The following is a 27,348-nucleotide window of genomic DNA, read 5'->3' on the forward strand; positions in this document are numbered from 1 at the left end:
CACCTTTTAGATTAGTTAGGAAATAGGGAATTAATAAACTGGTGACAGAGACTCTTTAAATATAGGGTCCGGCATCTGATTAGTGACAGAGCAGTGGAGTATGGCATAATCGCAATATGACGGCAATTAAACTTTTTTGTTACCTAGCGCAAGCATATTACCTTATTTTTATCGCTTCATGGAGGTAGAAAATTCAAGACGTAGTCGGCAGGATTTGAACCTGCGCGGGGAGACCCCAATGGATTTCAAGTCAATCGCCTTAACCACTCAGCCACGACTACAGATAAAGAACTGTGCCACAAGACCCTGCTGAGCTCAGTAAGTTTATCATTGGAAGCGCAGCGGTTGCTGCTGTCGAAACTAAAGGCATAAAAAGACAGCCAGACTTTGGGTGCTTACAAAACAGCCAGACTTTGTCTCAAGGACAAAAGTAAGGAGGAATTCTGCATCTTTCGTCTGCGTTTGTCTTGAAGCGACTTTCAGCTTGACAATAGCCTCCTTTGCCTCCTTTTAAATGCGCAGGAAGTCAGCACGGGACAGATTAGCTGCTGGGACCTCAGATAAAGTTGGGACTGGTAGAGCAACTTTCGGATGTTGCCAATAGACCAGAAAGAAAGGAGAAGATTGCGTCGATTCCCCAGTATAATTCTTATAGGCAAATTCTGGCCACGGAAGGAGATTAGTCCAATCATCTTGCAAGGGAGAAATGAATTTTCTGAGGACGTTTTCTAATACCTGGTTTATTAAAAGTTATGAGCTTTTTTTCTAAATATGGAAAGGAGCCTTTATTAGACAACTGGGAGGCAACACCAGCGATTCTCCTGAGGTGGAGCCATCTCACAGCCTCTGACACTGTCCAATCGGCATGAAGTTGCTTCACAGTGTAAATGACTAAAGCTGGAGGGAAGGGGGATCAATTCAAACAGCCATATCTCGGTCTGGGGACGACCTAAAACAGTGGTTCTGGTGGCATATGAAAGAGGAGATTCTAGTCTTTCATATGACACCAGGATCGCAGTTCTAGCTGTGCGACAACCCGAGATATCATCAGTTAAACACACAAGTGGTTATAGAAGCTGTATTTTATATGATCATGTTGTGTTTTGCTGGGTCGGGAAGGGGGAGAAGCTGTATGGTGGTTGGACAGCGTCATACAGAAAACATTGCACTGCCCAGAGTGAAAAGAAAGAGTCACCTCCTATTTGGCAATTAGAGCCACATTAGCATATTTAGAAAAATGATCATAACTTTGCAAAAGATACAAGTTTTTTTAAATAAACAAACCACACTGTAATTATCAGCAGCAAAGCGCCTTTTAGATTAGTTAGGAAATAGGGAATTAATAAACTGGTGACAGAGACTCTTAAAATGTAGGGTCCGGCATCTGATTAGTGACAGAGCAGTGGAGTATGGCATAATCGCGATATGACTGCAATTAAACTTTTTTGTTACCTAGCGCAAGCATATTACCTTATTTTTATCGCTTCATGGAGGTAGAAAATTCAAGACGTAGTCGGCAGGATTTGAACCTGCGCGGGGAGCCCCAATGGATTTCAAGTCAATCGCCTTAACCACTCAGCCACGACTACAGATAAAGAACTGTGCCACAAGACCCTGCTGAGCTCAGTAAGTTTATCATTGGAAGCGCAGCGGTTGCTGCTGTCGAAACTAAAGGCATAAAAAGACAGCCAGACTTTGGGTGCTTACAAAACAGCCAGACTTTGTCTCAAGGACAAAAGTAAGGAGGAATTCTGCATCTTTCGTCTGCGTTTGTCTTGAAGCGACTTTCAGCTTGACAATAGCCTCCTTTGCCTCCTTTTAAATGCGCAGGAAGTCAGCACGGGACAGATTAGCTGCTGGGACCTCAGATAAAGTTGGGACTGGTAGAGCAACTTTCGGATGTTGCCAATAGACCAGAAAGAAAGGAGAAGATTGCGTCGATTCCCCAGTATAATTCTTATAGGCAAATTCTGGCCACGGAAGGAGATTAGTCCAATCATCTTGCAAGGGAGAAATGAATTTTCTGAGGACGTTTTCTAATACCTGGTTTATTAAAAGTTATGAGCTTTTTTTCTAAATATGGAAAGGAGCCTTTATTAGACAACTGGGAGGCAACACCAGCGATTCTCCTGAGGTGGAGCCATCTCACAGCCTCTGACACTGTCCAATCGGCATGAAGTTGCTTCACAGTGTAAATGACTAAAGCTGGAGGGAAGGGGGATCAATTCAAACAGCCATATCTCGGTCTGGGGACGACCTAAAACAGTGGTTCTGGTGGCATATGAAAGAGGAGATTCTAGTCTTTCATATGACACCAGGATCGCAGTTCTAGCTGTGCGACAACCCGAGATATCATCAGTTAAACACACAAGTGGTTATAGAAGCTGTATTTTATATGATCATGTTGTGTTTTGCTGGGTCGGGAAGGGGGAGAAGCTGTATGGTGGTTGGACAGCGTCATACAGAAAACATTGCACTGCCCAGAGTGAAAAGAAAGAGTCACCTCCTATTTGGCAATTAGAGCCACATTAGCATATTTAGAAAAATGATCATAACTTTGCAAAAGATACAAGTTTTTTTAAATAAACAAACCACACTGTAATTATCAGCAGCAAAGCGCCTTTTAGATTAGTTAGGAAATAGGGAATTAATAAACTGGTGACAGAGACTCTTAAAATGTAGGGTCCGGCATCTGATTAGTGACAGAGCAGTGGAGTATGGCATAATCGCGATATGACTGCAATTAAACTTTTTTGTTACCTAGCGCAAGCATATTACCTTATTTTTATCGCTTCATGGAGGCAGAAAATTCAAGACGTAGTCGGCAGGATTTGAACCTGCGCGGGGAGACCCCAATGGATTTCAAGTCCATCGCCTTAACCACTCGGCCACGACTACAGATAAAGAACTGTGCCACAAGACCCTGCTGAGCTCAGTAAGTTTATCATTGGAAGCGCAGCGGTTGCTGCTGTCGAAACTAAAGGCATAAAAAGACAGCCAGACTTTGGGTGCTAACAAAACAGCCAGACTTTGTCTACAGGACAAAAGTAAGGAGGAATTCTGCATCTTTTGTCTGCGTTTGTCTTGAAGCGACTTTCAGCTTTGACAATAGCCTCCTTTGCCTCCTTTTAAATGCGCAGGAAGTCAGCACGGGACAGATTAGCTGCTGGGACCTCAGATAAAGTTGGGACTGGTAGAGCAACTTTCGGATGTTGCCAATAGACCAGAAAGAAAGGAGAAGATTGCGTCGATTCCCCAGTATAATTCTTATAGGCAAATTCTGGCCACGGAAGGAGATTAGTCCAATCATCTTGCAAGGGAGAAATGAATTTTCTGAGGACGTTTTCTAATACCTGGTTTATTAAAAGTTATGAGCTTTTTTTCTAAATATGGAAAGGAGCCTTTATTAGACAACTGGGAGGCAACACCAGCGATTCTCCTGAGGTGGAGCCATCTCACAGCCTCTGACAATGTCCAATCGGCATGAAGTTGCTTCACAGTATAAATGAGTAAAGCTGGAGGGAAGGGGGATCAATTCAAACAGCCATATCTCGGTCTGGGGACGACCTTGAACAGTGGTTCTGGTGGCATATGAAAGAGGAGATTCTAGTCTTTCATATGACACCAGGATCGCAGTTCTAGCTGTGCGACAACCCGAGATATCATCAGTTAAACACACAAGTGGTTATAGAAGCTGTATTTTATATGATCATGTTGTGTTTTGCTGGGTCGGGAAGGGGGAGAAGCTGTATGGTGGTTGGACAGCGTCATACAGAAAACATTGCACTGCCCAGAGTGAAAAGAAAGAGTCACCTCCTATTTGGCAATTAGAGCCACATTAGCATATTTAGAAAAATGATCATAACTTTGCAAAAGAAACAAGTTTTTTTAAATAAACAAACCACACTGTAATTATCAGCAGCAAAGCGCCTTTTAGATTAGTTAGGAAATAGGGAATTAATAAACTGGTGACAGAGACTCTTAAAATGTAGGGTCCGGCATCTGATTAGTGACAGAGCAGTGGAGTATGGCATAATCGCGATATGACTGCAATTAAACTTTTTTGTTACCTAGCGCAAGCATATTACCTTATTTATATCGCTTCATGGAGGCAGAAAATTCAAGACGTAGTCGGCAGGATTTGAACCTGCGCGGGGAGACCCCAATGGATTTCAAGTCCATCACCTTAACCACTCGGCCACGACTACAGATAAAGAACTGTGCCACAAGACCCTGCTGAGCTCAGTAAGTTTATCATTGGAAGCGCAGCGGTTGCTGCTGTCGAAACTAAAGGCATAAAAAGACAGCCAGACTTTGGGTGCTAACAAAACAGCCAGACTTTGTCTACAGGACAAAAGTAAGGAGGAATTCTGCATCTTTTGTCTGCGTTTGTCTTGAAGCGACTTTCAGCTTTGACAATAGCCTCCTTTGCCTCCTTTTAAATGCGCAGGAAGTCAGCACGGGACAGATTAGCTGCTGGGACCTCAGATAAAGTTGGGACTGGTAGAGCAACTTTCGGATGTTGCCAATAGACCAGAAAGAAAGGAGAAGATTGCGTCGATTCCCCAGTATAATTCTTATAGGCAAATTCTGGCCACGGAAGGAGATTAGTCCAATCATCTTGCAAGGGAGAAATGAATTTTCTGAGGACGTTTTCTAATACCTGGTTTATTAAAAGTTATGAGCTTTTTTTCTAAATATGGAAAGGAGCCTTTATTAGACAACTGGGAGGCAACACCAGCGATTCTCCTGAGGTGGAGCCATCTCACAGCCTCTGACAATGTCCAATCGGCATGAAGTTGCTTCACAGTATAAATGAGTAAAGCTGGAGGGAAGGGGGATCAATTCAAACAGCCATATCTCGGTCTGGGGACGACCTTGAACAGTGGTTCTGGTGGCATATGAAAGAGGAGATTCTAGTCTTTCATATGACACCAGGATCGCAGTTCTAGCTGTGCGACAACCCGAGATATCATCAGTTAAACACACAAGTGGTTATAGAAGCTGTATTTTATATGATCATGTTGTGTTTTGCTGGGTCGGGAAGGGGGAGAAGCTGTATGGTGGTTGGACAGCGTCATACAGAAAACATTGCACTGCCCAGAGTGAAAAGAAAGAGTCACCTCCTATTTGGCAATTAGAGCCACATTAGCATATTTAGAAAAATGATCATAACTTTGCAAAAGATACAAGTTTTTTTAAATAAACAAACCACACTGTAATTATCAGAAGCAAAGCACCTTTTAGATTAGTTAGGAAATAGGGAATTAATAAACTGGTGACAGAGACTCTTTAAATATAGGGTCCGGCATCTGATTAGTGACAGAGCAGTGGAGTATGGCATAATCGCAATATGACTGCAATTAAACTTTTTTGTTACCTAGCGCAAGCATATTACCTTATTTTTATCGCTTCATGGAGGTAGAAAATTCAAGACGTAGTCGGCAGGATTTGAACCTGCGCGGGGAGACCCCAATGGATTTCAAGTCAATCGCCTTAACCACTCAGCCACGACTACAGATAAAGAACTGTGCCACAAGACCCTGCTGAGCTCAGTAAGTTTATCATTGGAAGCGCAGCGGTTGCTGCTGTCGAAACTAAAGGCATAAAAAGACAGCCAGACTTTGGGTGCTTACAAAACAGCCAGACTTTGTCTCAAGGACAAAAGTAAGGAGGAATTCTGCATCTTTCGTCTGCGTTTGTCTTGAAGCGACTTTCAGCTTGACAATAGCCTCCTTTGCCTCCTTTTAAATGCGCAGGAAGTCAGCACGGGACAGATTACCTGCTGGGACCTCAGATAAAGTTGGGACTGGTAGAGCAACTTTCGGATGTTGCCAATAGACCAGAAAGAAAGGAGAAGATTGCGTCGATTCCCCAGTATAATTCTTATAGGCAAATTCTGGCCACGGAAGGAGATTAGTCCAATCATCTTGCAAGGGAGAAATGAATTTTCTGAGGACGTTTTCTAATACCTGGTTTATTAAAAGTTATGAGCTTTTTTTCTAAATATGGAAAGGAGCCTTTATTAGACAACTGGGAGGCAACACCAGCGATTCTCCTGAGGTGGAGCCATCTCACAGCCTCTGACACTGTCCAATCGGCATGAAGTTGCTTCACAGTGTAAATGACTAAAGCTGGAGGGAAGGGGGATCAATTCAAACAGCCATATCTCGGTCTGGGGACGACCTAAAACAGTGGTTCTGGTGGCATATGAAAGAGGAGATTCTAGTCTTTCATATGACACCAGGATCGCAGTTCTAGCTGTGCGACAACCCGAGATATCATCAGTTAAACACACAAGTGGTTATAGAAGCTGTATTTTATATGATCATGTTGTGTTTTGCTGGGTCGGGAAGGGGGAGAAGCTGTATGGTGGTTGGACAGCGTCATACAGAAAACATTGCACTGCCCAGAGTGAAAAGAAAGAGTCACCTCCTATTTGGCAATTAGAGCCACATTAGCATATTTAGAAAAATGATCATAACTTTGCAAAAGATACAAGTTTTTTTAAATAAACAAACCACACTGTAATTATCAGCAGCAAAGCGCCTTTTAGATTAGTTAGGAAATAGGGAATTAATAAACTGGTGACAGAGACTCTTAAAATGTAGGGTCCGGCATCTGATTAGTGACAGAGCAGTGGAGTATGGCATAATCGCGATATGACTGCAATTAAACTTTTTTGTTACCTAGCGCAAGCATATTACCTTATTTTTATCGCTTCATGGAGGTAGAAAATTCAAGACGTAGTCGGCAGGATTTGAACCTGCGCGGGGAGACCCCAATGGATTTCAAGTCAATCGCCTTAACCACTCAGCCACGACTACAGATAAAGAACTGTGCCACAAGACCCTGCTGAGCTCAGTAAGTTTATCATTGGAAGCGCAGCGGTTGCTGCTGTCGAAACTAAAGGCATAAAAAGACAGCCAGACTTTGGGTGCTTACAAAACAGCCAGACTTTGTCTCAAGGACAAAAGTAAGGAGGAATTCTGCATCTTTCGTCTGCGTTTGTCTTGAAGCGACTTTCAGCTTGACAATAGCCTCCTTTGCCTCCTTTTAAATGCGCAGGAAGTCAGCACGGGACAGATTAGCTGCTGGGACCTCAGATAAAGTTGGGACTGGTAGAGCAACTTTCGGATGTTGCCAATAGACCAGAAAGAAAGGAGAAGATTGCGTCGATTCCCCAGTATAATTCTTATAGGCAAATTCTGGCCACGGAAGGAGATTAGTCCAATCATCTTGCAAGGGAGAAATGAATTTTCTGAGGACGTTTTCTAATACCTGGTTTATTAAAAGTTATGAGCTTTTTTTCTAAATATGGAAAGGAGCCTTTATTAGACAACTGGGAGGCAACACCAGCGATTCTCCTGAGGTGGAGCCATCTCACAGCCTCTGACACTGTCCAATCGGCATGAAGTTGCTTCACAGTGTAAATGACTAAAGCTGGAGGGAAGGGGGATCAATTCAAACAGCCATATCTCGGTCTGGGGACGACCTAAAACAGTGGTTCTGGTGGCATATGAAAGAGGAGATTCTAGTCTTTCATATGACACCAGGATCGCAGTTCTAGCTGTGCGACAACCCGAGATATCATCAGTTAAACACACAAGTGGTTATAGAAGCTGTATTTTATATGATCATGTTGTGTTTTGCTGGGTCGGGAAGGGGGAGAAGCTGTATGGTGGTTGGACAGCGTCATACAGAAAACATTGCACTGCCCAGAGTGAAAAGAAAGAGTCACCTCCTATTTGGCAATTAGAGCCACATTAGCATATTTAGAAAAATGATCATAACTTTGCAAAAGATACAAGTTTTTTTAAATAAACAAACCACACTGTAATTATCAGCAGCAAAGCGCCTTTTAGATTAGTTAGGAAATAGGGAATTAATAAACTGGTGACAGAGACTCTTAAAATGTAGGGTCCGGCATCTGATTAGTGACAGAGCAGTGGAGTATGGCATAATCGCGATATGACTGCAATTAAACTTTTTTGTTACCTAGCGCAAGCATATTACCTTATTTTTATCGCTTCATGGAGGCAGAAAATTCAAGACGTAGTCGGCAGGATTTGAACCTGCGCGGGGAGACCCCAATGGATTTCAAGTCCATCGCCTTAACCACTCGGCCACGACTACAGATAAAGAACTGTGCCACAAGACCCTGCTGAGCTCAGTAAGTTTATCATTGGAAGCGCAGCGGTTGCTGCTGTCGAAACTAAAGGCATAAAAAGACAGCCAGACTTTGGGTGCTAACAAAACAGCCAGACTTTGTCTACAGGACAAAAGTAAGGAGGAATTCTGCATCTTTTGTCTGCGTTTGTCTTGAAGCGACTTTCAGCTTTGACAATAGCCTCCTTTGCCTCCTTTTAAATGCGCAGGAAGTCAGCACGGGACAGATTAGCTGCTGGGACCTCAGATAAAGTTGGGACTGGTAGAGCAACTTTCGGATGTTGCCAATAGACCAGAAAGAAAGGAGAAGATTGCGTCGATTCCCCAGTATAATTCTTATAGGCAAATTCTGGCCACGGAAGGAGATTAGTCCAATCATCTTGCAAGGGAGAAATGAATTTTCTGAGGACGTTTTCTAATACCTGGTTTATTAAAAGTTATGAGCTTTTTTTCTAAATATGGAAAGGAGCCTTTATTAGACAACTGGGAGGCAACACCAGCGATTCTCCTGAGGTGGAGCCATCTCACAGCCTCTGACAATGTCCAATCGGCATGAAGTTGCTTCACAGTATAAATGAGTAAAGCTGGAGGGAAGGGGGATCAATTCAAACAGCCATATCTCGGTCTGGGGACGACCTTGAACAGTGGTTCTGGTGGCATATGAAAGAGGAGATTCTAGTCTTTCATATGACACCAGGATCGCAGTTCTAGCTGTGCGACAACCCGAGATATCATCAGTTAAACACACAAGTGGTTATAGAAGCTGTATTTTATATGATCATGTTGTGTTTTGCTGGGTCGGGAAGGGGGAGAAGCTGTATGGTGGTTGGACAGCGTCATACAGAAAACATTGCACTGCCCAGAGTGAAAAGAAAGAGTCACCTCCTATTTGGCAATTAGAGCCACATTAGCATATTTAGAAAAATGATCATAACTTTGCAAAAGAAACAAGTTTTTTTAAATAAACAAACCACACTGTAATTATCAGCAGCAAAGCGCCTTTTAGATTAGTTAGGAAATAGGGAATTAATAAACTGGTGACAGAGACTCTTAAAATGTAGGGTCCGGCATCTGATTAGTGACAGAGCAGTGGAGTATGGCATAATCGCGATATGACTGCAATTAAACTTTTTTGTTACCTAGCGCAAGCATATTACCTTATTTTTATCGCTTCATGGAGGCAGAAAATTCAAGACGTAGTCGGCAGGATTTGAACCTGCGCGGGGAGACCCCAATGGATTTCAAGTCCATCACCTTAACCACTCGGCCACGACTACAGATAAAGAACTGTGCCACAAGACCCTGCTGAGCTCAGTAAGTTTATCATTGGAAGCGCAGCGGTTGCTGCTGTCGAAACTAAAGGCATAAAAAGACAGCCAGACTTTGGGTGCTAACAAAACAGCCAGACTTTGTCTACAGGACAAAAGTAAGGAGGAATTCTGCATCTTTTGTCTGCGTTTGTCTTGAAGCGACTTTCAGCTTTGACAATAGCCTCCTTTGCCTCCTTTTAAATGCGCAGGAAGTCAGCACGGGACAGATTAGCTGCTGGGACCTCAGATAAAGTTGGGACTGGTAGAGCAACTTTCGGATGTTGCCAATAGACCAGAAAGAAAGGAGAAGATTGCGTCGATTCCCCAGTATAATTCTTATAGGCAAATTCTGGCCACGGAAGGAGATTAGTCCAATCATCTTGCAAGGGAGAAATGAATTTTCTGAGGACGTTTTCTAATACCTGGTTTATTAAAAGTTATGAGCTTTTTTTCTAAATATGGAAAGGAGCCTTTATTAGACAACTGGGAGGCAACACCAGCGATTCTCCTGAGGTGGAGCCATCTCACAGCCTCTGACAATGTCCAATCGGCATGAAGTTGCTTCACAGTATAAATGAGTAAAGCTGGAGGGAAGGGGGATCAATTCAAACAGCCATATCTCGGTCTGGGGACGACCTTGAACAGTGGTTCTGGTGGCATATGAAAGAGGAGATTCTAGTCTTTCATATGACACCAGGATCGCAGTTCTAGCTGTGCGACAACCCGAGATATCATCAGTTAAACACACAAGTGGTTATAGAAGCTGTATTTTATATGATCATGTTGTGTTTTGCTGGGTCGGGAAGGGGGAGAAGCTGTATGGTGGTTGGACAGCGTCATACAGAAAACATTGCACTGCCCAGAGTGAAAAGAAAGAGTCACCTCCTATTTGGCAATTAGAGCCACATTAGCATATTTAGAAAAATGATCATAACTTTGCAAAAGAAACAAGTTTTTTTAAATAAACAAACCACACTGTAATTATCAGCAGCAAAGCGCCTTTTAGATTAGTTAGGAAATAGGGAATTAATAAACTGGTGACAGAGACTCTTAAAATGTAGGGTCCGGCATCTGATTAGTGACAGAGCAGTGGAGTATGGCATAATCGCAAGATGACTGCAATTAAACTTTTTTGTTACCTAGCGCAAGCATATTACCTTATTTTTATCGCTTCATGGAGGTAGAAAATTCAAGACGTAGTCGGCAGGATTTGAACCTGCGCGGGGAGACCCCAATGGATTTCAAGTCCATCGCCTTAACCACTCGGCCACGACTACAGATAAAGAACTGTGCCACAAGACCCTGCTGAGCTCAGTAAGTTTATCATTGGAAGCGCAGCGGTTGCTGCTGTCGAAACTAAAGGCATAAAAAGACAGCCAGACTTTGGGTGCTAACAAAACAGCCAGACTTTGTCTACAGGACAAAAGTAAGGAGGAATTCTGCATCTTTTGTCTGCGTTTGTCTTGAAGCGACTTTCAGCTTTGACAATAGCCTCCTTTGCCTCCTTTTAAATGCGCAGGAAGTCAGCACGGGACAGATTAGCTGCTGGGACCTCAGATAAAGTTGGGACTGGTAGAGCAACTTTCGGATGTTGCCAATAGACCAGAAAGAAAGGAGAAGATTGCGTCGATTCCCCAGTATAATTCTTATAGGCAAATTCTGGCCACGGAAGGAGATTAGTCCAATCATCTTGCAAGGGAGAAATGAATTTTCTGAGGACGTTTTCTAATACCTGGTTTATTAAAAGTTATGAGCTTTTTTTCTAAATATGGAAAGGAGCCTTTATTAGACAACTGGGAGGCAACACCAGCGATTCTCCTGAGGTGGAGCCATCTCACAGCCTCTGACAATGTCCAATCGGCATGAAGTTGCTTCACAGTATAAATGAGTAAAGCTGGAGGGAAGGGGGATCAATTCAAACAGCCATATCTCGGTCTGGGGACGACCTTGAACAGTGGTTCTGGTGGCATATGAAAGAGGAGATTCTAGTCTTTCATATGACACCAGGATCGCAGTTCTAGCTGTGCGACAACCCGAGATATCATCAGTTAAACACACAAGTGGTTATAGAAGCTGTATTTTATATGATCATGTTGTGTTTTGCTGGGTCGGGAAGGGGGAGAAGCTGTATGGTGGTTGGACAGCGTCATACAGAAAACATTGCACTGCCCAGAGTGAAAAGAAAGAGTCACCTCCTATTTGGCAATTAGAGCCACATTAGCATATTTAGAAAAATGATCATAACTTTGCAAAAGAAACAAGTTTTTTTAAATAAACAAACCACACTGTAATTATCAGCAGCAAAGCGCCTTTTAGATTAGTTAGGAAATAGGGAATTAATAAACTGGTGACAGAGACTCTTAAAATGTAGGGTCCGGCATCTGATTAGTGACAGAGCAGTGGAGTATGGCATAATCGCGATATGACTGCAATTAAACTTTTTTGTTACCTAGCGCAAGCATATTACCTTATTTTTATCGCTTCATGGAGGCAGAAAATTCAAGACGTAGTCGGCAGGATTTGAACCTGCACGGGGAGACCCCAATGGATTTCAAGTCCATCACCTTAACCACTCGGCCACGACTACAGATAAAGAACTGTGCCACAAGACCCTGCTGAGCTCAGTAAGTTTATCATTGGAAGCGCAGCGGTTGCTGCTGTCGAAACTAAAGGCATAAAAAGACAGCCAGACTTTGGGTGCTAACAAAACAGCCAGACTTTGTCTACAGGACAAAAGTAAGGAGGAATTCTGCATCTTTTGTCTGCGTTTGTCTTGAAGCGACTTTCAGCTTTGACAATAGCCTCCTTTGCCTCCTTTTAAATGCGCAGGAAGTCAGCACGGGACAGATTAGCTGCTGGGACCTCAGATAAAGTTGGGACTGGTAGAGCAACTTTCGGATGTTGCCAATAGACCAGAAAGAAAGGAGAAGATTGCGTCGATTCCCCAGTATAATTCTTATAGGCAAATTCTGGCCACGGAAGGAGATTAGTCCAATCATCTTGCAAGGGAGAAATGAATTTTCTGAGGACGTTTTCTAATACCTGGTTTATTAAAAGTTATGAGCTTTTTTTCTAAATATGGAAAGGAGCCTTTATTAGACAACTGGGAGGCAACACCAGCGATTCTCCTGAGGTGGAGCCATCTCACAGCCTCTGACAATGTCCAATCGGCATGAAGTTGCTTCACAGTATAAATGAGTAAAGCTGGAGGGAAGGGGGATCAATTCAAACAGCCATATCTCGGTCTGGGGACGACCTTGAACAGTGGTTCTGGTGGCATATGAAAGAGGAGATTCTAGTCTTTCATATGACACCAGGATCGCAGTTCTAGCTGTGCGACAACCCGAGATATCATCAGTTAAACACACAAGTGGTTATAGAAGCTGTATTTTATATGATCATGTTGTGTTTTGCTGGGTCGGGAAGGGGGAGAAGCTGTATGGTGGTTGGACAGCGTCATACAGAAAACATTGCACTGCCCAGAGTGAAAAGAAAGAGTCACCTCCTATTTGGCAATTAGAGCCACATTAGCATATTTAGAAAAATGATCATAACTTTGCAAAAGATACAAGTTTTTTTAAATAAACAAACCACACTGTAATTATCAGAAGCAAAGCACCTTTTAGATTAGTTAGGAAATAGGGAATTAATAAACTGGTGACAGAGACTCTTAAAATGTAGGGTCCGGCATCTGATTAGTGACAGAGCAGTGGAGTATGGCATAATCGCGATATGACTGCAATTAAACTTTTTTGTTACCTAGCGCAAGCATATTACCTTATTTTTATCGCTTCATGGAGGTAGAAAATTCAAGACGTAGTCGGCAGGATTTGAACCTGCGCGGGGAGACCCCAATGGATTTCAAGTCAATCGCCTTAACCACTCAGCCACGACTACAGATAAAGAACTGTGCCACAAGACCCTGCTGAGCTCAGTAAGTTTATCATTGGAAGCGCAGCGGTTGCTGCTGTCGAAACTAAAGGCATAAAAAGACAGCCAGACTTTGGGTGCTTACAAAACAGCCAGACTTTGTCTCAAGGACAAAAGTAAGGAGGAATTCTGCATCTTTCGTCTGCGTTTGTCTTGAAGCGACTTTCAGCTTGACAATAGCCTCCTTTGCCTCCTTTTAAATGCGCAGGAAGTCAGCACGGGACAGATTAGCTGCTGGGACCTCAGATAAAGTTGGGACTGGTAGAGCAACTTTCGGATGTTGCCAATAGACCAGAAAGAAAGGAGAAGATTGCGTCGATTCCCCAGTATAATTCTTATAGGCAAATTCTGGCCACGGAAGGAGATTAGTCCAATCATCTTGCAAGGGAGAAATGAATTTTCTGAGGACGTTTTCTAATACCTGGTTTATTAAAAGTTATGAGCTTTTTTTCTAAATATGGAAAGGAGCCTTTATTAGACAACTGGGAGGCAACACCAGCGATTCTCCTGAGGTGGAGCCATCTCACAGCCTCTGACACTGTCCAATCGGCATGAAGTTGCTTCACAGTGTAAATGACTAAAGCTGGAGGGAAGGGGGATCAATTCAAACAGCCATATCTCGGTCTGGGGACGACCTAAAACAGTGGTTCTGGTGGCATATGAAAGAGGAGATTCTAGTCTTTCATATGACACCAGGATCGCAGTTCTAGCTGTGCGACAACCCGAGATATCATCAGTTAAACACACAAGTGGTTATAGAAGCTGTATTTTATATGATCATGTTGTGTTTTGCTGTGTCGGGAAGGGGGAGAAGCTGTATGGTGGTTGGACAGCGTCATACAGAAAACATTGCACTGCCCAGAGTGAAAAGAAAGAGTCACCTCCTATTTGGCAATTAGAGCCACATTAGCATATTTAGAAAAATGATCATAACTTTGCAAAAGATACAAGTTTTTTTAAATAAACAAACCACACTGTAATTATCAGCAGCAAAGCGCCTTTTAGATTAGTTAGGAAATAGGGAATTAATAAACTGGTGACAGAGACTCTTAAAATGTAGGGTCCGGCATCTGATTAGTGACAGAGCAGTGGAGTATGGCATAATCGCGATATGACTGCAATTAAACTTTTTTGTTACCTAGCGCAAGCATATTACCTTATTTTTATCGCTTCATGGAGGCAGAAAATTCAAGACGTAGTCGGCAGGATTTGAACCTGCGCGGGGAGACCCCAATGGATTTCAAGTCCATCGCCTTAACCACTCGGCCACGACTACAGATAAAGAACTGTGCCACAAGACCCTGCTGAGCTCAGTAAGTTTATCATTGGAAGCGCAGCGGTTGCTGCTGTCGAAACTAAAGGCATAAAAAGACAGCCAGACTTTGGGTGCTAACAAAACAGCCAGACTTTGTCTACAGGACAAAAGTAAGGAGGAATTCTGCATCTTTTGTCTGCGTTTGTCTTGAAGCGACTTTCAGCTTTGACAATAGCCTCCTTTGCCTCCTTTTAAATGCGCAGGAAGTCAGCACGGGACAGATTAGCTGCTGGGACCTCAGATAAAGTTGGGACTGGTAGAGCAACTTTCGGATGTTGCCAATAGACCAGAAAGAAAGGAGAAGATTGCGTCGATTCCCCAGTATAATTCTTATAGGCAAATTCTGGCCACGGAAGGAGATTAGTCCAATCATCTTGCAAGGGAGAAATGAATTTTCTGAGGACGTTTTCTAATACCTGGTTTATTAAAAGTTATGAGCTTTTTTTCTAAATATGGAAAGGAGCCTTTATTAGACAACTGGGAGGCAACACCAGCGATTCTCCTGAGGTGGAGCCATCTCACAGCCTCTGACAATGTCCAATCGGCATGAAGTTGCTTCACAGTATAAATGAGTAAAGCTGGAGGGAAGGGGGATCAATTCAAACAGCCATATCTCGGTCTGGGGACGACCTTGAACAGTGGTTCTGGTGGCATATGAAAGAGGAGATTCTAGTCTTTCATATGACACCAGGATCGCAGTTCTAGCTGTGCGACAACCCGAGATATCATCAGTTAAACACACAAGTGGTTATAGAAGCTGTATTTTATATGATCATGTTGTGTTTTGCTGGGTCGGGAAGGGGGAGAAGCTGTATGGTGGTTGGACAGCGTCATACAGAAAACATTGCACTGCCCAGAGTGAAAAGAAAGAGTCACCTCCTATTTGGCAATTAGAGCCACATTAGCATATTTAGAAAAATGATCATAACTTTGCAAAAGAAACAAGTTTTTTTAAATAAACAAACCACACTGTAATTATCAGCAGCAAAGCGCCTTTTAGATTAGTTAGGAAATAGGGAATTAATAAACTGGTGACAGAGACTCTTAAAATGTAGGGTCCGGCATCTGATTAGTGACAGAGCAGTGGAGTATGGCATAATCGCGATATGACTGCAATTAAACTTTTTTGTTACCTAGCGCAAGCATATTACCTTATTTTTATCGCTTCATGGAGGCAGAAAATTCAAGACGTAGTAGGCAGGATTTGAACCTGCACGGGGAGACCCCAATGGATTTCAAGTCCATCACCTTAACCACTCGGCCACGACTACAGATAAAGAACTGTGCCACAAGACCCTGCTGAGCTCAGTAAGTTTATCATTGGAAGCGCAGCGGTTGCTGCTGTCGAAACTAAAGGCATAAAAAGACAGCCAGACTTTGGGTGCTAACAAAACAGCCAGACTTTGTCTACAGGACAAAAGTAAGGAGGAATTCTGCATCTTTTGTCTGCGTTTGTCTTGAAGCGACTTTCAGCTTTGACAATAGCCTCCTTTGCCTCCTTTTAAATGCGCAGGAAGTCAGCACGGGACAGATTAGCTGCTGGGACCTCAGATAAAGTTGGGACTGGTAGAGCAACTTTCGGATGTTGCCAATAGACCAGAAAGAAAGGAGAAGATTGCGTCGATTCCCCAGTATAATTCTTATAGGCAAATTCTGGCCACGGAAGGAGATTAGTCCAATCATCTTGCAAGGGAGAAATGAATTTTCTGAGGACGTTTTCTAATACCTGGTTTATTAAAAGTTATGAGCTTTTTTTCTAAATATGGAAAGGAGCCTTTATTAGACAACTGGGAGGCAACACCAGCGATTCTCCTGAGGTGGAGCCATCTCACAGCCTCTGACAATGTCCAATCGGCATGAAGTTGCTTCACAGTATAAATGAGTAAAGCTGGAGGGAAGGGGGATCAATTCAAACAGCCATATCTCGGTCTGGGGACGACCTTGAACAGTGGTTCTGGTGGCATATGAAAGAGGAGATTCTAGTCTTTCATATGACACCAGGATCGCAGTTCTAGCTGTGCGACAACCCGAGATATCATCAGTTAAACACACAAGTGGTTATAGAAGCTGTATTTTATATGATCATGTTGTGTTTTGCTGGGTCGGGAAGGGGGAGAAGCTGTATGGTGGTTGGACAGCGTCATACAGAAAACATTGCACTGCCCAGAGTGAAAAGAAAGAGTCACCTCCTATTTGGCAATTAGAGCCACATTAGCATATTTAGAAAAATGATCATAACTTTGCAAAAGATACAAGTTTTTTTAAATAAACAAACCACACTGTAATTATCAGAAGCAAAGCACCTTTTAGATTAGTTAGGAAATAGGGAATTAATAAACTGGTGACAGAGACTCTTTAAATATAGGGTCCGGCATCTGATTAGTGACAGAGCAGTGGAGTATGGCATAATCGCAAGATGACTGCAATTAAACTTTTTTGTTACCTAGCGCAAGCATATTACCTTATTTTTATCGCTTCATGGAGGTAGAAAATTCAAGACGTAGTCGGCAGGATTTGAACCTGCGCGGGGAGACCCCAATGGATTTCAAGTCAATCGCCTTAACCACTCAGCCACGACTACAGATAAAGAACTGTGCCACAAGACCCTGCTGAGCTCAGTAAGTTTATCATTGGAAGCGCAGCGGTTGCTGCTGTCTAAACTAAAGGCATAAAAAGACAGCCAGACTTTGGGTGCTAACAAAACAGCCAGACTTTGTCTACAGGACAAAAGTAAGGAGGAATTCTGCATCTTTTGTCTGCGTTTGTCTTGAAGCGACTTTCAGCTTTGACAATAGCCTCCTTTGCCTCCTTTTAAATGCGCAGGAAGTCAGCACGGGACAGATTAGCTGCTGGGACCTCAGATAAAGTTGGGACTGGTAGAGCAACTTTCGGATGTTGCCAATAGACCAGAAAGAAAGGAGAAGATTGCGTCGATTCCCCAGTATAATTCTTATAGGCAAATTCTGGCCACGGAAGGAGATTAGTCCAATCATCTTGCAAGGGAGAAATGAATTTTCTGAGGACGTTTTCTAATACCTGGTTTATTAAAAGTTATGAGCTTTTTTTCTAAATATGGAAAGGAGCCTTTATTAGACAACTGGGAGGCAACACCAGCGATTCTCCTGAGGTGGAGCCATCTCACAGCCTCTGACAATGTCCAATCGGCATGAAGTTGCTTCACAGTATAAATGAGTAAAGCTGGAGGGAAGGGGGATCAATTCAAACAGCCATATCTCGGTCTGGGGACGACCTTGAACAGTGGTTCTGGTGGCATATGAAAGAGGAGATTCTAGTCTTTCATATGACACCAGGATCGCAGTTCTAGCTGTGCGACAACCCGAGATATCATCAGTTAAACACACAAGTGGTTATAGAAGCTGTATTTTATATGATCATGTTGTGTTTTGCTGGGTCGGGAAGGGGGAGAAGCTGTATGGTGGTTGGACAGCGTCATACAGAAAACATTGCACTGCCCAGAGTGAAAAGAAAGAGTCACCTCCTATTTGGCAATTAGAGCCACATTAGCATATTTAGAAAAATGATCATAACTTTGCAAAAGATACAAGTTTTTTTAAATAAACAAACCACACTGTAATTATCAGAAGCAAAGCACCTTTTAGATTAGTTAGGAAATAGGGAATTAATAAACTGGTGACAGAGACTCTTTAAATATAGGGTCCGGCATCTGATTAGTGACAGAGCAGTGGAGTATGGCATAATCGCAAGATGACTGCAATTAAACTTTTTTGTTACCTAGCGCAAGCATATTACCTTATTTTTATCGCTTCATGGAGGTAGAAAATTCAAGACGTAGTCGGCAGGATTTGAACCTGCGCGGGGAGACCCCAATGGATTTCAAGTCAATCGCCTTAACCACTCAGCCACGACTACAGATAAAGAACTGTGCCACAAGACCCTGCTGAGCTCAGTAAGTTTATCATTGGAAGCGCAGCGGTTGCTGCTGTCGAAACTAAAGGCATAAAAAGACAGCCAGACTTTGGGTGCTTACAAAACAGCCAGACTTTGTCTCAAGGACAAAAGTAAGGAGGAATTCTGCATCTTTCGTCTGCGTTTGTCTTGAAGCGACTTTCAGCTTGACAATAGCCTCCTTTGCCTCCTTTTAAATGCGCAGGAAGTCAGCACGGGACAGATTAGCTGCTGGGACCTCAGATAAAGTTGGGACTGGTAGAGCAACTTTCGGATGTTGCCAATAGACCAGAAAGAAAGGAGAAGATTGCGTCGATTCCCCAGTATAATTCTTATAGGCAAATTCTGGCCACGGAAGGAGATTAGTCCAATCATCTTGCAAGGGAGAAATGAATTTTCTGAGGACGTTTTCTAATACCTGGTTTATTAAAAGTTAGGAGCTTTTTTTCTAAATATGGAAAGGAGCCTTTATTAGACAACTGGGAGGCAACACCAGCGATTCTCCTGAGGTGGAGCCATCTCACAGCCTCTGACACTGTCCAATCGGCATGAAGTTGCTTCACAGTGTAAATGACTAAAGCTGGAGGGAAGGGGGATCAATTCAAACAGCCATATCTCGGTCTGGGGACGACCTAAAACAGTGGTTCTGGTGGCATATGAAAGAGGAGATTCTAGTCTTTCATATGACACCAGGATCGCAGTTCTAGCTGTGCGACAACCCGAGATATCATCAGTTAAACACACAAGTGGTTATAGAAGCTGTATTTTATATGATCATGTTGTGTTTTGCTGGGTCGGGAAGGGGGAGAAGCTGTATGGTGGTTGGACAGCGTCATACAGAAAACATTGCACTGCCCAGAGTGAAAAGAAAGAGTCACCTCCTATTTGGCAATTAGAGCCACATTAGCATATTTAGAAAAATGATCATAACTTTGCAAAAGATACAAGTTTTTTTAAATAAACAAACCACACTGTAATTATCAGCAGCAAAGCGCCTTTTAGATTAGTTAGGAAATAGGGAATTAATAAACTGGTGACAGAGACTCTTAAAATGTAGGGTCCGGCATCTGATTAGTGACAGAGCAGTGGAGTATGGCATAATCGCGATATGACTGCAATTAAACTTTTTTGTTACCTAGCGCAAGCATATTACCTTATTTTTATCGCTTCATGGAGGCAGAAAATTCAAGACGTAGTCGGCAGGATTTGAACCTGTGCGGGGAGACCCCAATGGATTTCAAGTCCATCGCATTAACCACTCGGCCACGACTACAGATAAAGAACTGTGCCACAAGACCCTGCTGAGCTCAGTAAGTTTATCATTGGAAGCGCAGCGGTTGCTGCTGTCGAAACTAAAGGCATAAAAAGACAGCCAGACTTTGGGTGCTAACAAAACAGCCAGACTTTGTCTACAGGACAAAAGTAAGGAGGAATTCTGCATCTTTTGTCTGCGTTTGTCTTGAAGCGACTTTCAGCTTTGACAATAGCCTCCTTTGCCTCCTTTTAAATGCGCAGGAAGTCAGCACGGGACAGATTAGCTGCTGGGACCTCAGATAAAGTTGGGACTGGTAGAGCAACTTTCGGATGTTGCCAATAGACCAGAAAGAAAGGAGAAGATTGCGTCGATTCCCCAGTATAATTCTTATAGGCAAATTCTGGCCACGGAAGGAGATTAGTCCAATCATCTTGCAAGGGAGAAATGAATTTTCTGAGGACGTTTTCTAATACCTGGTTTATTAAAAGTTATGAGCTTTTTTTCTAAATATGGAAAGGAGCCTTTATTAGACAACTGGGAGGCAACACCAGCGATTCTCCTGAGGTGGAGCCATCTCACAGCCTCTGACAATGTCCAATCGGCATGAAGTTGCTTCACAGTATAAATGAGTAAAGCTGGAGGGAAGGGGGATCAATTCAAACAGCCATATCTCGGTCTGGGGACGACCTTGAACAGTGGTTCTGGTGGCATATGAAAGAGGAGATTCTAGTCTTTCATATGACACCAGGATCGCAGTTCTAGCTGTGCGACAACCCGAGATATCATCAGTTAAACACACAAGTGGTTATAGAAGCTGTATTTTATATGATCATGTTGTGTTTTGCTGGGTCGGGAAGGGGGAGAAGCTGTATGGTGGTTGGACAGCGTCATACAGAAAACATTGCACTGCCCAGAGTGAAAAGAAAGAGTCACCTCCTATTTGGCAATTAGAGCCACATTAGCATATTTAGAAAAATGATCATAACTTTGCAAAAGATACAAGTTTTTTTAAATAAACAAACCACACTGTAATTATCAGAAGCAAAGCACCTTTTAGATTAGTTAGGAAATAGGGAATTAATAAACTGGTGACAGAGACTCTTTAAATATAGGGTCCGGCATCTGATTAGTGACAGAGCAGTGGAGTATGGCATAATCGCAATATGACTGCAATTAAACTTTTTTGTTACCTAGCGCAAGCATATTACCTTATTTTTATCGCTTCATGGAGGTAGAAAATTCAAGACGTAGTCGGCAGGATTTGAACCTGCGCGGGGAGACCCCAATGGATTTCAAGTCAATCGCCTTAACCACTCAGCCACGACTACAGATAAAGAACTGTGCCACAAGACCCTGCTGAGCTCAGTAAGTTTATCATTGGAAGCGCAGCGGTTGCTGCTGTCGAAACTAAAGGCATAAAAAGACAGCCAGACTTTGGGTGCTTACAAAACAGCCAGACTTTGTCTCAAGGACAAAAGTAAGGAGGAATTCTGCATCTTTCGTCTGCGTTTGTCTTGAAGCGACTTTCAGCTTGACAATAGCCTCCTTTGCCTCCTTTTAAATGCGCAGGAAGTCAGCACGGGACAGATTAGCTGCTGGGACCTCAGATAAAGTTGGGACTGGTAGAGCAACTTTCGGATGTTGCCAATAGACCAGAAAGAAAGGAGAAGATTGCGTCGATTCCCCAGTATAATTCTTATAGGCAAATTCTGGCCACGGAAGGAGATTAGTCCAATCATCTTGCAAGGGAGAAATGAATTTTCCGAGGACGTTTTCTAATACCTGGTTTATTAAAAGTTATGAGCTTTTTTTCTAAATATGGAAAGGAGCCTTTATTAGACAACTGGGAGGCAACACCAGCGATTCTCCTGAGGTGGAGCCATCTCACAGCCTCTGACACTGTCCAATCGGCATGAAGTTGCTTCACAGTGTAAATGACTAAAGCTGGAGGGAAGGGGGATCAATTCAAACAGCCATATCTCGGTCTGGGGACGACCTAAAACAGTGGTTCTGGTGGCATATGAAAGAGGAGATTCTAGTCTTTCATATGACACCAGGATCGCAGTTCTAGCTGTGCGACAACCCGAGATATCATCAGTTAAACACACAAGTGGTTATAGAAGCTGTATTTTATATGATCATGTTGTGTTTTGCTGGGTCGGGAAGGGGGAGAAGCTGTATGGTGGTTGGACAGCGTCATACAGAAAACATTGCACTGCCCAGAGTGAAAAGAAAGAGTCACCTCCTATTTGGCAATTAGAGCCACATTAGCATATTTAGAAAAATGATCATAACTTTGCAAAAGATACAAGTTTTTTTAAATAAACAAACCACACTGTAATTATCAGCAGCAAAGCGCCTTTTAGATTAGTTAGGAAATAGGGAATTAATAAACTGGTGACAGAGACTCTTAAAATGTAGGGTCCGGCATCTGATTAGTGACAGAGCAGTGGAGTATGGCATAATCGCGATATAACTGCAATTAAACTTTTTTGTTACCTAGCGCAAGCATATTACCTTATTTTTATCGCTTCATGGAGGCAGAAAATTCAAGACGTAGTCGGCAGGATTTGAACCTGCGCGGGGAGACCCCAATGGATTTCAAGTCCATCGCCTTAACCACTCGGCCACGACTACAGATAAAGAACTGTGCCACAAGACCCTGCTGAGCTCAGTAAGTTTATCATTGGAAGCGCAGCGGTTGCTGCTGTCTAAACTAAAGGCATAAAAAGACAGCCAGACTTTGGGTGCTAACAAAACAGCCAGACTTTGTCTACAGGACAAAAGTAAGGAGGAATTCTGCATCTTTTGTCTGCGTTTGTCTTGAAGCGACTTTCAGCTTTGACAATAGCCTCCTTTGCCTCCTTTTAAATGCGCAGGAAGTCAGCACGGGACAGATTAGCTGCTGGGACCTCAGATAAAGTTGGGACTGGTAGAGCAACTTTCGGATGTTGCCAATAGACCAGAAAGAAAGGAGAAGATTGCGTCGATTCCCCAGTATAATTCTTATAGGCAAATTCTGGCCACGGAAGGAGATTAGTCCAATCATCTTGCAAGGGAGAAATGAATTTTCTGAGGACGTTTTCTAATACCTGGTTTATTAAAAGTTATGAGCTTTTTTTCTAAATATGGAAAGGAGCCTTTATTAGACAACTGGGAGGCAACACCAGCGATTCTCCTGAGGTGGAGCCATCTCACAGCCTCTGACAATGTCCAATCGGCATGAAGTTGCTTCACAGTATAAATGAGTAAAGCTGGAGGGAAGGGGGATCAATTCAAACAGCCATATCTCGGTCTGGGGACGACCTTGAACAGTGGTTCTGGTGGCATATGAAAGAGGAGATTCTAGTCTTTCATATGACACCAGGATCGCAGTTCTAGCTGTGCGACAACCCGAGATATCATCAGTTAAACACACAAGTGGTTATAGAAGCTGTATTTTATATGATCATGTTGTGTTTTGCTGGGTCGGGAAGGGGGAGAAGCTGTATGGTGGTTGGACAGCGTCATACAGAAAACATTGCACTGCCCAGAGTGAAAAGAAAGAGTCACCTCCTATTTGGCAATTAGAGCCACATTAGCATATTTAGAAAAATGATCATAACTTTGCAAAAGATACAAGTTTTTTAAAATAAAGAAACCACACTGTAATTATCAGCAGCAAAGCGCCTTTTAGATTAGTTAGGAAATAGGGAATTAATAAACTGGTGACAGAGACTCTTAAAATGTAGGGTCCGGCATCTGATTAGTGACAGAGCAGTGGAGTATGGCATAATCGCGATATGACTGCAATTAAACTTTTTTGTTACCTAGCGCAAGCATATTACCTTATTTTTATCGCTTCATGGAGGCAGAGAATTCAAGACGTAGTCGGCAGGATTTGAACCTGCGCGGGGAGACCCCAATGGATTTCAAGGCCATCGCCTTAACCACTCGGCCACGACTACAGATAAAGAACTGTGCCACAAGACCCTGCTGAGCTCAGTAAATTTATCATTGGAAGCGCAGCGGTTGCTGCTGTCGAAACTAAAGGCATAAAAAGACAGCCAGACTTTGGGTGCTAACAAAACAGCCAGACTTTGTCTACAGGACAAAAGTAAGGAGGAATTCTGCATCTTTTGTCTGCGTTTGTCTTGAAGCGACTTTCAGCTTTGACAATAGCCTCCTTTGCCTCCTTTTAAATGCGCAGGAAGTCAGCACGGGACAGATTAGCTGCTGGGACCTCAGATAAAGTTGGGACTGGTAGAGCAACTTTCGGATGTTGCCAATAGACCAGAAAGAAAGGAGAAGATTGCGTCGATTCCCCAGTATAATTCTTATAGGCAAATTCTGGCCACGGAAGGAGATTAGTCCAATCATCTTGCAAGGGAGAAATGAATTTTCTGAGGACGTTTTCTAATACCTGGTTTATTAAAAGTTATGAGCTTTTTTTCTAAATATGGAAAGGAGCCTTTATTAGACAACTGGGAGGCAACACCAGCGATTCTCCTGAGGTGGAGCCATCTCACAGCCTCTGACAATGTCCAATCGGCATGAAGTTGCTTCACAGTATAAATGAGTAAAGCTGGAGGGAAGGGGGATCAATTCAAACAGCCATATCTCGGTCTGGGGACGACCTTGAACAGTGGTTCTGGTGGCATATGAAAGAGGAGATTCTAGTCTTTCATATGACACCAGGATCGCAGTTCTAGCTGTGCGACAACCCGAGATATCATCAGTTAAACACACAAGTGGTTATAGAAGCTGTATTTTATATGATCATGTTGTGTTTTGCTGGGTCGGGAAGGGGGAGAAGCTGTATGGTGGTTGGACAGCGTCATACAGAAAACATTGCACTGCCCAGAGTGAAAAGAAAGAGTCACCTCCTATTTGGCAATTAGAGCCACATTAGCATATTTAGAAAAATGATCATAACTTTGCAAAAGATACAAGTTTTTTAAAATAAACAAACCACACTGTAATTATCAGCAGCAAAGCGCCTTTTAGATTAGTTAGGAAATAGGGAATTAATAAACTGGTGACAGAGACTCTTAAAATGTAGGGTCCGGCATCTGATTAGTGACAGAGCAGTGGAGTATGGCATAATCGCGATATGACTGCAATTAAACTTTTTTGTTACCTAGCGCAAGCATATTACCTTATTTTTATCGCTTCATGGAGGCAGAGAATTCAAGACGTAGTCGGCAGGATTTGAACCTGCGCGGGGAGACCCCAATGGATTTCAAGGCCATCGCCTTAACCACTCGGCCACGACTACAGATAAAGAACTGTGCCACAAGACCCTGCTGAGCTCAGTAAATTTATCATTGGAAGCGCAGCGGTTGCTGCTGTCGAAACTAAAGGCATAAAAAGACAGCCAGACTTTGGGTGCTAACAAAACAGCCAGACTTTGTCTACAGGACAAAAGTAAGGAGGAATTCTGCATCTTTTGTCTGCGTTTGTCTTGAAGCGACTTTCAGCTTTGACAATAGCCTCCTTTGCCTCCTTTTAAATGCGCAGGAAGTCAGCACGGGACAGATTAGCTGCTGGGACCTCAGATAAAGTTGGGACTGGTAGAGCAACTTTCGGATGTTGCCAATAGACCAGAAAGAAAGGAGAAGATTGCGTCGATTCCCCAGTATAATTCTTATAGGCAAATTCTGGCCACGGAAGGAGATTAGTCCAATCATCTTGCAAGGGAGAAATGAATTTTCTGAGGACGTTTTCTAATACCTGGTTTATTAAAAGTTATGAGCTTTTTTTCTAAATATGGAAAGGAGCCTTTATTAGACAACTGGGAGGCAACACCAGCGATTCTCCTGAGGTGGAGCCATCTCACAGCCTCTGACAATGTCCAATCGGCATGAAGTTGCTTCACAGTATAAATGAGTAAAGCTGGAGGGAAGGGGGATCAATTCAAACAGCCATATCTCGGTCTGGGGACGACCTGGAACAGTGGTTCTGGTGGCATATGAAAGAGGAGATTCTAGTCTTTCATATGACACCAGGATCGCAGTTCTAGCTGTGCGACAACCCGAGATATCATCAGTTAAACACACAAGTGGTTATAGAAGCTGTATTTTATATGATCATGTTGTGTTTTGCTGGGTCGGGAAGGGGGAGAAGCTGTATGGTGGTTGGACAGCGTCATACAGAAAACATTGCACTGCCCAGAGTGAAAAGAAAGAGTCACCTCCTATTTGGCAATTAGAGCCACATTAGCATATTTAGAAAAATGATCATAACTTTGCAAAAGATACAAGTTTTTTTAAATAAACAAACCACACTGTAATTATCAGCAGCAAAGCGCCTTTTAGATTAGTTAGGAAATAGGGAATTAATAAACTGGTGACAGAGACTCTTAAAATGTAGGGTCCGGCATCTGATTAGTGACAGAGCAGTGGAGTATGGCATAATCGCGATATGACTGCAATTAAACTTTTTTGTTACCTAGCGCAAGCATATTACCTTATTTTTATCGCTTCATGGAGGCAGAAAATTCAAGACGTAGTCGGCAGGATTTGAACCTGCGCGGGGAGACCCCAATGGATTTCAAGTCCATCGCCTTAACCACTCGGCCACGACTACAGATAAAGAACTGTGCCACAAGACCCTGCTGAGCTCAGTAAGTTTATCATTGGAAGCGCAGCGGTTGCTGCTGTCGAAACTAAAGGCATAAAAAGACAGCCAGACTTTGGGTGCTAACAAAACAGCCAGACTTTGTCTACAGGACAAAAGTAAGGAGGAATTCTGCATCTTTTGTCTGCGTTTGTCTTGAAGCGACTTTCAGCTTTGACAATAGCCTCCTTTGCCTCCTTTTAAATGCGCAGGAAGTCAGCACGGGACAGATTAGCTGCTGGGACCTCAGATAAAGTTGGGACTGGTAGAGCAACTTTCGGATGTTGCCAATAGACCAGAAAGAAAGGAGAAGATTGCGTCGATTCCCCAGTATAATTCTTATAGGCAAATTCTGGCCACGGAAGGAGATTAGTCCAATCATCTTGCAAGGGAGAAATGAATTTTCTGAGGACGTTTTCTAATACCTGGTTTATTAAAAGTTATGAGCTTTTTTTCTAAATATGGAAAGGAGCCTTTATTAGACAACTGGGAGGCAACACCAGCGATTCTCCTGAGGTGGAGCCATCTCACAGCCTCTGACAATGTCCAATCGGCATGAAGTTGCTTCACAGTATAAATGAGTAAAGCTGGAGGGAAGGGGGATCAATTCAAACAGCCATATCTCGGTCTGGGGACGACCTGGAACAGTGGTTCTGGTGGCATATGAAAGAGGAGATTCTAGTCTTTCATATGACACCAGGATCGCAGTTCTAGCTGTGCGACAACCCGAGATATCATCAGTTAAACACACAAGTGGTTATAGAAGCTGTATTTTATATGATCATGTTGTGTTTTGCTGGGTCGGGAAGGGGGAGAAGCTGTATGGTGGTTGGACAGCGTCATAC

At 43.0% G+C, this 27,348-nt stretch overlaps 11 non-coding genes across 11 annotated transcripts; all 11 read right to left on the reverse strand.

Moving 5' to 3' along the window:
• Positions 1–2,816: 2,816 nt before the first annotated feature.
• TRNAS-UGA (transfer RNA serine (anticodon UGA)) lies at positions 2,817–2,898 on the reverse strand. The gene has a single exon. It is a non-coding gene; the product is annotated as a tRNA-Ser (tRNA).
• Positions 2,899–4,126: 1,228 nt separating this feature from the next.
• TRNAS-UGA (transfer RNA serine (anticodon UGA)) lies at positions 4,127–4,208 on the reverse strand. Its single transcript has one exon. It is a non-coding gene; the product is annotated as a tRNA-Ser (tRNA).
• A 3,846-nt stretch (positions 4,209–8,054) lies between these two features.
• Positions 8,055–8,136, reverse strand: TRNAS-UGA (transfer RNA serine (anticodon UGA)). Its single transcript has one exon. It is a non-coding gene; the product is annotated as a tRNA-Ser (tRNA).
• Positions 8,137–9,364: 1,228 nt separating this feature from the next.
• On the reverse strand, positions 9,365–9,446 carry TRNAS-UGA (transfer RNA serine (anticodon UGA)). Its single transcript has one exon. It is a non-coding gene; the product is annotated as a tRNA-Ser (tRNA).
• Positions 9,447–10,674: 1,228 nt separating this feature from the next.
• Positions 10,675–10,756, reverse strand: TRNAS-UGA (transfer RNA serine (anticodon UGA)). The gene has a single exon. It is a non-coding gene; the product is annotated as a tRNA-Ser (tRNA).
• A 1,228-nt stretch (positions 10,757–11,984) lies between these two features.
• Positions 11,985–12,066, reverse strand: TRNAS-UGA (transfer RNA serine (anticodon UGA)). The gene has a single exon. It is a non-coding gene; the product is annotated as a tRNA-Ser (tRNA).
• A 2,537-nt stretch (positions 12,067–14,603) lies between these two features.
• On the reverse strand, positions 14,604–14,685 carry TRNAS-UGA (transfer RNA serine (anticodon UGA)). Its single transcript has one exon. It is a non-coding gene; the product is annotated as a tRNA-Ser (tRNA).
• Positions 14,686–22,461: 7,776 nt separating this feature from the next.
• Positions 22,462–22,543, reverse strand: TRNAS-UGA (transfer RNA serine (anticodon UGA)). Its single transcript has one exon. It is a non-coding gene; the product is annotated as a tRNA-Ser (tRNA).
• A 1,228-nt stretch (positions 22,544–23,771) lies between these two features.
• TRNAS-UGA (transfer RNA serine (anticodon UGA)) lies at positions 23,772–23,853 on the reverse strand. Its single transcript has one exon. It is a non-coding gene; the product is annotated as a tRNA-Ser (tRNA).
• A 1,228-nt stretch (positions 23,854–25,081) lies between these two features.
• TRNAS-UGA (transfer RNA serine (anticodon UGA)) lies at positions 25,082–25,163 on the reverse strand. The gene has a single exon. It is a non-coding gene; the product is annotated as a tRNA-Ser (tRNA).
• A 1,228-nt stretch (positions 25,164–26,391) lies between these two features.
• TRNAS-UGA (transfer RNA serine (anticodon UGA)) lies at positions 26,392–26,473 on the reverse strand. The gene has a single exon. It is a non-coding gene; the product is annotated as a tRNA-Ser (tRNA).
• Between the last annotated feature and the right edge of the window lie 875 nt (positions 26,474–27,348).

This window comes from Rhinoderma darwinii, assembly GCF_050947455.1.
Source record: "Rhinoderma darwinii isolate aRhiDar2 chromosome 1 unlocalized genomic scaffold, aRhiDar2.hap1 SUPER_1_unloc_17, whole genome shotgun sequence".
Classification (NCBI taxonomy): domain Eukaryota; kingdom Metazoa; phylum Chordata; class Amphibia; order Anura; family Rhinodermatidae; genus Rhinoderma; species Rhinoderma darwinii.